This window comes from Falco naumanni, chromosome 12, assembly GCF_017639655.2.
Source record: "Falco naumanni isolate bFalNau1 chromosome 12, bFalNau1.pat, whole genome shotgun sequence".
NCBI classification, from domain to species: Eukaryota; Metazoa; Chordata; class Aves; order Falconiformes; family Falconidae; genus Falco; species Falco naumanni.
The window spans coordinates 23,039,008-23,051,603 of NC_054065.1; positions in this window are offsets into that span (position 1 = coordinate 23,039,008).

Sequence of the window (12,596 nt, forward strand, 5' to 3'; positions counted from 1 at the left end):
GGCTATGCAATTCCATTATGGCCAGAGGAGATACTAGCTTGAATCTCTTCACTGTTTGATCCAGTTCAACACAAGACTCAGCCATATGGGTCGCTATGATCTGATTAAATTAAGGATGCTAGAGAAGCCTTAAACCTGAATTTCCTATTTTAATTTGAATGTTATTTTTTTATGCTTAGTTAATAGTCATAATCATGTAGAGTGTGCTAGTCCATTACCACTATGTTAATGGCCAGCTAATACTCAGAAGCCCTTGGCATTGCCTTGGGGCTTGAATTCCCAGATGGTCATTAACTACCTAATAAAAAGACCACCACATCATACATAATTACTTAACATCTTGTACTTGAAAACATATTAAACAAAGTGAGCTTTTAAATATTTAGAAATAAATTACATTAAATAAATGTTATACTTGGTAAATAAATTCAGAGGTGGGGAGGTACTATATGGAATTAAAATCTTGCTGCTGCTTCCTTATGACTCAATTGGTTCAGCATGCAAAATGAAAACACTCAGTCCATTTGCAGAGGGGCACTGTGATTCATTTCTCTTTAATGCTGCTCTTTAATACTGATGGGTGGGTGACAGGAAGGTGTTGCTTTTGTATTTCTTTTCATATCGGGTATGTTAATTAAAGTTATAAGGAAAATCTCTTTGCATGCACTGGTATCTGTTCAGCTTAAGAATGAAAATGGTGAAGTTTGTGCTGTTTTTCTAAGGACGATCCTTGATTCAGGGACAAAACTGATCTGCAGATACCATCTCTCATGCCTTCCCTCTGTGCCTACTATCAGCAGCTCTAATCACTGGTTTTCATTGTGTTGATTCCTACTTCTGTTTTCAAGGGTTAAATTATGATGGTTTTGAGTGAGTTTGATCAGACAAGATCCCAGTTTTATATATATATATATATCAAAGAGCCAGACCTGCAGATACATAAGTACATAACTTCAGTCAGTGAAACCAACAAGACCAGATACACGCCTCAAGACTGTTCATCTTTCCAAGTGCTGGTAAGATGTAGGTCTGTAACATATATCCACAAAACAGATAACAGCACAGGTGATAACCCATTCCCACAGTATCCCATCCCCATGGATCACCTTGCAGACATGGGAGCTATGTCAAAAGGTACAGCTTGGGGGATGGCACTGTCTCTCATTGAGTCTGGTGACCAACCAACCTGACTGCAGCACAGGTGAGCCCTAGCACCGACTGCCCTATCACAAAAACAGGCAGGGGCAGCTTCTGGTCACTGGTTTGGAAGAAAGCAGTGGTCCTTACTTGGTGTTTGGAAGAGAAGAGGCAGACATCCACACGAAGGATGGTGAGTCCAGGCTGAAGTACAGATCCTTCATACTCAGTATGGCAGGCATGAGATGGTCCCTTCTCTCCTGCATGCTCAAGACTTCTTGCCTCACTGGAAAGGGCAGTCTCCAGTCCTGAGCTAGCCTCTGAGCACAGGCATCACCTGTATCTGGGTCATGATGGCTGCAGAGCATATTAGCACTAAAAAAACTGGTCAGAATTTGAGTCTTCAGATGCCTGTAACTCTTTGACACTACCTGCGGAGACAGCAAATAGCTCCAACTGCTTTACAGCCAAGGGACCATCTGAAGTTGGCTAAGGTTAACAACTCATTTGGTGTTGGACACAAGAGAGATTGCCACCTTCTACTAACTCAACCGGATTTAGACCCATGACCTTGAGGTGAAAGACTCTGTACTACCCTGCTCCTCCCTGAGCCGTGGCATTCCCCTCTGAGCACACCAGTTTGTTAGTTTTCTTTTGAAGTTAATGGCAGGATGTGGCTCCCAGTCCATATTTTTATAGGTTTCATAATTACTCATTGAATATTTTGATGGGTCAAAAAAGGAAACGCAGGTAAATTTGCTATTGCAAAAGCTTGTTTTGGAGAAGGCATTTAACATTTTACAAGGATCCTAGGCCTTGGATCCACTTCAGGGGAAAATTCTTTGGGAGTATCAGGCTTCTGTACGTATGTTATGGAAATAGCCCTCACAGGAGTATAATCAATTATCCCATGTTTTCTGACATTAGCTGAGGAAAAATTCAACAGGCACAGAAAACGAGACTTCTACAGTCCCTGGAGGAGATAAGCACTCTATGGTCTTTGCTTCAGCAGTGCAGGGTAAATGTTGCAGCACAAGAAAGCTATCAGGTTGCAACAAGGCCTTACCATTGGTCAGATTGTCCTGTCCTGTCCTTCTCCACCCAGACCACTCCCATCATCCTCAGTGCTATTTAACTATTTAGTGGAATGAGCTACAGCTGCACATCATCCATGTCAATCAACCCACTGCCTTCGAGGCAAGGTCACAGCTGCACATCGTCTATGTCAATCAACCCACTGCCTTCATTCCTCTACAGGTAGACACTTACCCTCCATGCGTGCCAGTCCCTTACAGTATGCCAGCGAGCTCGCAGAGATAGCACATCTGAGACCAGTGTCCCGGAGCGATGTACTCTACTGCATGATGCAGACCTCAGAGAGCTAGGTGTTTCCAGCTAAATATGCCTAAAATCACGTGTTTAATCCCCAATCACATGCACTCAGGAAGATCTGCTCCATAACCTTCCCTGGCACCAAGGTCAGGCTGACAGGCCTGTAGTTCCCTGGATCCTCCTTCCTGCCCTTCTTGTAGATGGATGTCACACTGGCTAACCTCTAGTCTTCTGGGACCTCCCCAGTTAGCCCGGGGCCACTGATAAATGATGGAGAGAAGCTTGGCAAGCTCCTCCACCTCCCTCAGTGCCCTCAGATGGATCCCACCTGGCCCCATAGACTTGTGCATGTCCAAGTGGAGCAGCAGGTCACTGACTGTTTCCTCCCGGACGTGGGGACTGCATTCTGCCCCCCGGCCCAGACTTCCAGCTCAGGAGGCTGAGTACCCTGAGGGTAACTGGTCTTGCCATTAACGACTGAGGCAAAGAAGGTGCAAAGTACCTCAGCCTTTTCAGCAGTGCTCCCCACCACATCCAGTGAAGGGTGGAGATTGTCCTTGGCCCTCCTTTTGTTTCTAATGTATTTGTAAAAACATTTTTTGTGATATTTTACGGCAGTGGCCAGCCTGAGTTCTAGCTGGGCTTTCGACTTCCTAATTTTCTCTCTGCATAACCTCGCAACATGCATATAGTCCTCCAGAGCTGACTGCTCCTTCTTCCAAAGGTCATAAATTCTCTTTTTTCCCTGAGTTCCAGCCAAAGTCCTGTTCAGCCAGGCAGGTCTTCTTCCCCGCTGGCTCGTCTTTTGGCATGTGGGGACAGCCAGCTCCTGTGCCGCTAAGACTGCCTTGAGGAATGCCCAGCTTGCCTGGAGCCCTTGGCCCTCCAGGGTGCCCTCCCCAGGGACTCTGTCCACCAGGCTCCTAAACAGGCTCATGTCAGCCCTCTGGAAGCCCACAGCAGTGGTTCTGCTTCTCTGAGAATTGAACTTTTATCTTCTCGTGATCACTGTGCCCAAGAGGTCCTCTGCCCACCACATTACACACCACATCACCCACCAGTCCTTCCTTGCTGGTAAACAGCATGTCCTGCAGGGCATCCCCTGGGCTGGTTCCCTCTCTGGTTGTCGGGAAGTTCACCAGCCATCAACAGAGATTTCTGGAAACACTGAGATCTCAGCGAGAGTTAAGTGTCAAACCTGCCAGGGAGCTTTTTGAGAAACACATTCATTTCTCCCCTACAGCAACAGTGTTGAAACATCTCTGGAAATCTGCTCACTCATTTTAAAAACAGTAGGCCTGAGCTTTTCCATAAGGAGAGAGAAAAACTTCACCAACCACAAGAGGTGACTCCAGGAGAAATATAAATATAGTTTCTACATCCATATGATTTATCACTGAGCAGGAACATGCTTTTGTCATCCAGGAGGATACCTCCAACCAAGAGTATCCTTATTCTCTCAATCTGCTATCCAATATGCCTATTAAAAGAGGATTACGTCTCACAAGAATCAAAGAGAAAAACAATTTAATGTCTATTTTCACCAAGTATGCCTTTTCATGCACCTGAGCAGCACACTGGACCAAATCTTGCTACCGGTTTCCTGAAGTGAATGAAATATTTAGGAGAGAGGGCACGAGGATTTATGTATACTAGTTTTCTGTGCTTTCCACTGTTTCAATGAGCCCTTCTCACACAAGTGCATGACCAAAAACTCTTCTAGGAGGAAAGGAGAGAAGGCAGCAAAGGGCACATTACAGGCAACTCCAGTCATTTCCAAGTTATGGCTATGTATCGCCTACAGGTACATTATTGAAATCAAACAGCATTTCTGTGTAAACTTGATGTAATAGGAACCTTTTTTAACTGGTGCTATATACTTCATATGTGGATGTATTAGCAGGAGACAAAATAATGCTGTGGGGGTTGGCGGGTGGGGTGTTTATTAGTATATTTAAAAAGATGTGGATGCTGACTCAGATTTATAGTTCAGGAAACAGACACAGAGTGGCTAAGTGACTCGCCACAGGTCACCCTTGCACACATCCCTGGCCCAAGGACACAACGCTGTCTTATCCCTGAGGAACTTAACTTCATGTCATGTTTAGGTTGTTTTATCTCCTGGCCAGTGGTATTCATTTGGATGTTAACTTGTTAAGCAACGGACGTTCATCTGACTAAAGCCTTCATTAGTGAAGTATTGCCAGAAAAGCTGCTTCTACCATAGGTTGATTATAAAGCCACTTGCTAATAGCACTGATGGAGGGCATCACCCACACAGCTGGCGGGTAGCCTGGAGACCGCCTTTTTGGTAAGGACATTCAGAGTCACCCAGCACTTTGGGTTGCATTGGACATGCCATGTGCCCTGGCAGCCCTGCCAACAGGGTCGTTTATGCTGATACTTCTCACAGGATTGCCACCTCAGGACACTTCTCATTTCCTCTGTGCACATCAGGGCATGGATTCAGGATTTCCTCAACTCATTCTGGTTTCTGTCCTGTTACTTACAGGATCCAGACTGTGGATGGGACTGCCTGGATTAGCACCAAAGCAGACATGTTTTTATTTAGATAGGTTAAAATTCATTTTTTAGCTTTGGGGAAATAATATCTGATTTTAGAAAAGCGTTTCTGCATGCAGTTATTCTTCAAGCCATTGTTGCAGATTTTGCAGCCTGCTCTTAGATGTGGAGATTTCTGAACAAGCTAATTGCCTGCCATCAGCATTCGTCTTTCTACTTCAGCAGACTATAAGTATCAGAAAATCTCATTTATTGTGCTAGATTTTTACTTCAAAAATGGAGATGACTTGTCACTTGATTCCCCAAATGACAGTTTTGGTTATGAATAGTACTATGCTTTATTTATTACAGCTATTCTAAAAGGGCTCTTTGTTGCCCCCAGTCAAGTGCAGGAAGCTGCGAACATCCATGGCATTTTTCCTTTTCTTAAAAAAGTCTTGGCTATTTCCAGGTTTTGATCACTATCATTTCAACTTTGGACTTTTATTAAAACTGTTTTGAGTTTGACACAACTGTAGTGGCAGATAGAGTGGGTAGATAAATGTACCTTCTGAATAGGCTTAATACCAAAAGTGGATAAGAGGAATGGCAAGGTATTTCATCTATGAAAATTTCACATCCATAAGATTTGCCACTTACTGCTGATAATCCTTTCAGCCTCAAAGGGTCAAAAGGTGAAAATGATTGAGGTACCTTTTGCTATGAATATTTCACGAGCTGCATATCCCTTTTTCACTGAGATCTATGTGCTGACTGAGGGCTTCTTCAGGATGAGTCCTTAGTTGACTGATGAATACAAAACACCTCTTGAACAAAAGGCATTCAAGATTAGCGGAAGACAAGACAGCCTACTTTGGTTTCTGTGAGCAGTACCTGGAGTATCAATGGAGATAAAACACTGAGTGACAGGTAACTGAAATACAGAATAACACCATATATTGTTCTCCTATTGATTGGGGAAATAATGAGAAAGTTAGCAAGTCACAGTAATGTCACAGACAGTGATGAACTTTGGAGAACTCAAGGACCAAAAAGTAACATGAAACAAGGAGCAAAATGAAGATAATATTTGGTTACAGTACAGTTCTCAAATTGTAGTGAAACACATCCCTTCGCCTTTGAGTATGCATGGTTTTTAAAACGAAGACAATGGGAAGAAATTGCTGGGTGAAACAATATAGCTATTTTATTTTACTACAGGCAGTAATGTGAACTTCTTGGAAGACATCTTCTTTCACCACACTATTGCGGCTGGGAACATTTAGAGGCTATGAACCAAAATTATCCCCTCTATGCATAACCTTTCTAGTGTCATATCCTGCAAGGTATTGTAGTAATTGAAGATATTCAGTACCAAGAATTGAGAATTGTTTTGCTACTGCATTGAGATGAAAAAGCCAATCCCTTTGAAGAGGCTGCTCATTCAAAAGAGAAACGGCACCTTAGCAAAACATGTCTAGAGAAAGTTCTTTCTTTTCACACTTAGACAACACTTGGAAAGCTTTTAGCTCATTTGTCTCTGTAAAGCAGGGATGCTTTGCCCCTGCCATGGGGTCCCCAGCCCACCTCCAGCCATGGGAGCTCCCACTTCTCCCACGGCACCGGACAAGGACCCCGTCTGCCCAGTACCCATCGCCTTTCCTATATGCTGAGTCAAAATTAGGCAAATGAAAATAACCACATTGGCAATGAAAGAAACCTCCTGCACCACCCAGGATTTCTTTACTTAGATAATTTTGTAAGTCTATAAATAAGGCTGCCCTTTCATCACTTGAACAGAACGCAGCCCATGTATGTCACAAATCTTTCTCCATTTAAGACAGACAAGACTGCATGTGAAAGTAGGAAACTTTCTTGCCCTTAGTTAAAACTAGGCTTCTTAATTTTAAATAAAGACAAAATTGTATTGTACTTCTCATTTACTTTTCACACTGTTTCTTATTCTTCTTGGAAGCTTGTCTTTTTTTTTTTTTTTTTTTTTTTGTAGCAGAGTTACTCTAAAAATATCCTTAAGGGTTATATTTTTAGGTGTAATCTTTAAGAGTCAGGAAGAAATGTGTCACCCTAATGCAGGACACATTTCAACAGCTTCATCATCACGACAACAAACATTTCAGATGGATTTAAGACCTAAAGGGATGCAACATCTACTTTCAATGGGATTTCAGCACCCTCTTTTTCAGCCTCCTGCAAAAGCTGTAGCCCTCAAGCTATAAAGTGTTGTGAGCCAGAGCTTAGGTAGGGAAAGGTCAGGGGAAGGTGCAGGCTGCATTTGCTCAGGTCCTGCTTAGCTGTCCCCATGCAAGGGTTGGGACTCAGTGCCTGCCTGAGCCCTGCAGCTTGCAAATGCTCTCAGGTCCCTCAGTTCAGAGAAAATCTTGTTTCTGTTTGAAGAGGTCCAGGTCAAGACTGGGACCTCCATACTCTGTTTGATTCTCTCTTCTGAGATAAAGAAATCAAATGAATTGTTATGTTTGCATTATACTGGAACATAGAAATGTCATGGTAGGTGGCCTGGTAATGCAGGATTAATTTAGACATTCAGACCGCAGCGCCCTCCACTCCGAAAATGTAATAAACATGTGGCAATTAAGCTCCATTAGGTCTACTCAGCTACCTGGTTGCATTTGAAAAGCTATTTCCACAAATTCCAGGCTGAAGTGTATGGTGGGTGGGACAGCAGAGGGTGTGAAACAGAGATTTGTTCCAGGATCAGGACGCATTTGCTATTCCAAGCAAAGAGCTGGGATAGCAGCCTTTGGACCTGTTCTGCACAGGGAAGAGGTGGTGTATGAGCCATACAAGCAAGGTAATAAGCATGCGCTTCTAAAATGCCCTTTACATCCTGTTTTAGGCAGCTCATCCACTGACAATTGCCCCCAGGCTCATATGTAGCCTCATGTTCCATAAAGTTGGCAATTTCTCTCCTAAACATGTTAAGAACCCCCTAGTCATTCACTGTCTCCAGTGTGCTTCATCACTCATGCCATCAGTGGCAAAGCACAATTTCTGATCATGAAGGCAAGATACCCAATTCCTGCAAAGCAGCCTCTTCCCTGCAGGCAGCCATGAGGCAATCCATGATCCTGTTTGCAGCATATCGGTTCTCCCTTGAGTAAGACCCAGCTGGAGTTTGGAGTTTCAGCAGAGAAGAAAAGTCTGAATTGTGAGAATGGCTACAGGACACAGCTTTCTGCTGCTTATGTGGAGCTTCACCCAGAAGCAAAGGTCATTTTGTTTGGGTCTCAGCACACACCATGCACTGTATATTGCCCTTTAAGAGGAACAGTTGTCTTGTCTTTAATGGGAAGTCTATCCAGCCATCAATTTCTTAATAAAAAGGTGATATGCTAAAGAGAAATTAATGACAAATAATCCCCTGTAAAATAATGTCATTGTGTTCAGGTTCAGGTTTGCTGGCTACAAAACATTTGCTACTCATTTTCTGCCCCACTATTAAGGGATAAAAGACAAGAAGGGGAATTTGTTACTTAATGTGGGATATGCATCTCATGCCATCAGATTACATCAGGTTCATCAAGTCATGCTTATATAACTTGATTTTAATTTATGGGTTTTATTGTTGGCAGGTTTCTGAGATTATGATTTGATTGAACGTCTGTTGAATGTCTGTAAAATATCTGTTAGTTTGTAAATGGACTCTAATGGATTATGCTGCTTGATTCTTTTCTTACGGAGCTGTTCACCTTTGCATGGTATAGTAGACAAGTCACATCTTGCATTGCACGCAGCATCAACTATAATAACTATATGTCAGAGGCTGTAGCATTGTAGATACAATCTGCTTAAAATCACTGTACATGTATCCAAGGAGAAATGTTTGGTGTCCGGGAGAGCTCCAGCAGAACAACTCACTACTGTCTGTAGTTTTATAAATGCCTCAGTTTTTCTACTTTATGATTTACATTATTTATCACAGGAGATTTCTTTCACACCAAAACTTTTAAAGCACATTTTAAGCTTATGGGGCCAGATCCTTGCTGGGCTGACTCAAAAAAAAAAAAAAAAAGGCACTAGAAAAAAAAGAGTTTGGCTTCCTTCTACCCAGGCTGGCTAGCGACAGATCTAGAGCCTGGTGTGAACAAGGTGGAAGTCCTCCAGAGATCCCTGGAAACTGGAGATGCCCAGGGATTTTGTTCCACACTAAGGAGTGAGAGTCGTTGATAGAGGAGCCGTTAAGGTGGGCTTACAAACCTGGAGGCAAGCTTTGACAGCCTGCTTTGCCAGAGTAGGACAGAAGATATGGTACAGGGCAGCGCAGGGAGCACTGGGGCAGGGATAACCCCAGCCATGGCAATAGCACTGGGGCACTGTGAAACCCCAGCTCAGGACATGAGCTGCAAACCAACCTTTTTGCAAGCAAGAAATATCCAATGCGTTGACAAAACCCTGGTGATATGATCAGGCTGTAGCTTGGATTTTTAAAAAATACTGGTTTAAGGTTGGGCTAGAACTTGAAGACAAGAAATTAAGACCTTGGCAGATCAACTGTTACAAGGACTGATGAGGCACGGAGTCTTCTTTACATACTGAAGGGAAAGTGTCTGTATTTGATGGTTTTACTGCATAAGCGGAAATGCACTTCACAGCTCACAGAGGGCAACACAGGCAGCTACCACTACTAAGTAGTAGGTTTACCCCAGGGTCTCAGCACAAATCTTCAAGATTTGAGCCCAGGCTCCATAAAAGTTTCCTTAAAACTGATCCACATCAGCAGTCCCATGGGCAATGGAGTATTTTGCCACAATGGTAGGTCCTGGGGTATCAGTACTGCAGGGAAGTGTGCAGTGTGGGAGCCTGGAAGAGCACACTGAGACAATACAGATAGCAAGCCTTGCACCACCTGATATGTCTTACCCCATCTCACTTGCCCCAGAGTTGCACAGTGTGCTCTCTGGAGCTCAGTGGTACTAACCTACCGTCCAAAAAAAGCTTTCCGGTGTCACAGAACGATTCAGGAAGAGACGACTGCTGTGTATGTCATCAGTTGGTCCTGTTGTAAGGACTGCCGCGTGTTGCCCCACCAGCTGTGCAGCAGCATTTTGCAGGGTGCTTTCTGGCATCTTTGTGGCACAAGTGCCCTCCCAGTCATAAAATATTAAATGTGATACTTCCCCCTGGCTGATTGCTGAGCCCTTTGCCAGTGATATACCCAAGAGAACAAATCTGTCCATAAATCCATTGCAGAGATTTCCTCTTGGATAGGGAAGGTTTTGGCTGGACCCCACTTACTCCAGTGTGACCCTGGAAGACCTGCACCCAGGGCCTCCTAAGGTTCACCGCAGCACAGAGCAGGGGTTGTTCGTGCTGTCTGGTTCTGCTGCTGCCAGTCCTTTGGGTTATTCGCTTAGCTACTCTCAACCTCCGTTTTCTCAACAGAAACAGAGAGATGAGAGTGATAATCCAACACAGGAGGACAGACACCCTCTCCAAACTTTTTTATTCTGTTGGGCTTTTTCTGATACACACAGAGTAACTACAAAATGGCAATGCATCTAGAATTTCTTAAACACAACTACATCTCTTAAGCCCATCTACGCAGGCTGTGATCACCAGTTCAACAGAAACATTGCACAGCTTGTATTTTCCGCCTGCAGATTGTTCTTGGGTCCTACTGACCATCCTGAGCTGTGGCCATCATCACCAAGTAACCACCAGGCTCAGCATGCTGTGGGGACCATCAGCTTCTTGCTGGACCTGAATAGACTCCAGCCCTGCAGAAAAATATTTATAATGTCATCAGTTCCCCCAGCTCTCCCTGCTGTAGAAAATTAGCACAAGGTTGCAGAAAAATCTGGTTTGCCTTGAGGTAGAGAAGCTGCCTGTCCTGGAGGAAGGTACCAGATGTCAGGAGATTCAGTAGAGTGGCAGCTATTCAGAAGCAACCCCTGACAGTACATACTGATACTCCTAGCTCACTCCAAGTAAACTATTGAAAAGGAACTTAACTCCAGCCCGCTATTTTGTGGCACTTTCAAGCCCGTTTGACTCGGATGTGTTTTACCTCACACTTTGTAGCAAACACCACACACACGTGCAGCAATCAATTTGCCCTTGCCTTGCCCTCGGCACACCATCACCTAACACCATCTGGCCCAACAGGACTCATTTGGCCCCAGGTGCACGGTGCCCTTGCCTGAGTGACGTTTGACAGGTAGCGCGCTCACGAAGGGAATGCCTCCCCAACACGGCAGCCCAGCAATACGGACTGAATCGGCACGACAGGTCCCAAAATCTGGCTCTGGGCAAAGGTGGTGCAGAATAAATATTTGCCAAGTCCCCTTGCATAGAAGACACTTTGTTGGAACAAGAAGATAAGCAGGATGCTGCAGTGTCACCGGTTTGTCTGGAGGAAGACCTTCCACTCCAAATGTGGTCTGTGGGGCAAGCCAGCACCTCCTTCCAGCTGCAGAGATCGTTTACCATTGCATCTGGAGTGCTGGCTCCTCCACAATAAACAGTGGACCCTCCTCCTGTCCAGGAGGTCTGCAGGCAGGTACACCCAGAACGATACGTCATGACTCAGGGCAAAGCAGTGACAGCACCAAGCTACTCAATGGCTCCCCATACGCCTTCCTGCTTACCCTGACTTCTTGATGCTACACCAGATGCCAATGGGCCAGAGATGGCACCTGGGGCTCAGCGCAGTATGGGGTCATCAGCTGCATGGCCCTTTTCCTTCTGCCACCCTCCTACACCGGCACTGGGAGGCTGGAAAGTAGCAGAGAAATCCCTGTGCTGGCTGGCAGGAGGTGGCCATCGTGTGACTCTGGGCAGGCAGTGACAAGGGGGCATCACCTTGGACAGCTTAGAGGAGACAGTAAAGGGAAAAGCAATGAATTGCAGAATTTAAGCTAAAGCAAACTTCTCGCTGCTAAGCTTTCCCTATCCCTAGAGCCTCCTCAGCATAAAATAGCCAGCAAAAGCCACGGCAATGTCTAGTGATTTTCATGTGGGCTGAATTCTCTCCTGACAAAGCACTGGTCTGTGTCCAGTCCCTCAGGTTTTATAAATTATAAATGGTACAAACCAAACAACTTTGTCACTTGCAATTTTACAAGCAATTCTGCCTCCATTATTTTTGACCGAGAATTTCAATTGCCTTTTGTAACATTGTCCACTTGTGCCCTGTGTATGGATACAGACAAAAATTGAGAGAAAATAGCTGGCACCTCTTTTTTCTGTGCACAACTGGTCTGCAGCGGGGACTTCATATCCTTCTCCAGGAGAAGATGTGCTGGGTGGGGGGCTGAAGGCAAGCAGCACAGCACAAGAGCCACAGGCAAACACTGAAATCCCTGTCAGAGAGGAATTATTATTTATACTGCTGGACAGTTTGCTTCTGTGAAACAACTGGAAATGATTTACCCCACAAACGTCTGGCTGTTGGCTGGGTAAGTAGCCAGCAAACACAAGAGGAATCAGACCATGCCAGACCCAGCTAGCTGTACGATCCATCGCTGATCCATCTGCAGCACATGATATGCGCTGGTTTCTCTGCTCCCAGACTGGTTGGGAGAGAGGTACTTGAAGGAACGGGAAGCTGTGTCTCCATAGCTGAGTGGTTTTCTATTTCCACATTG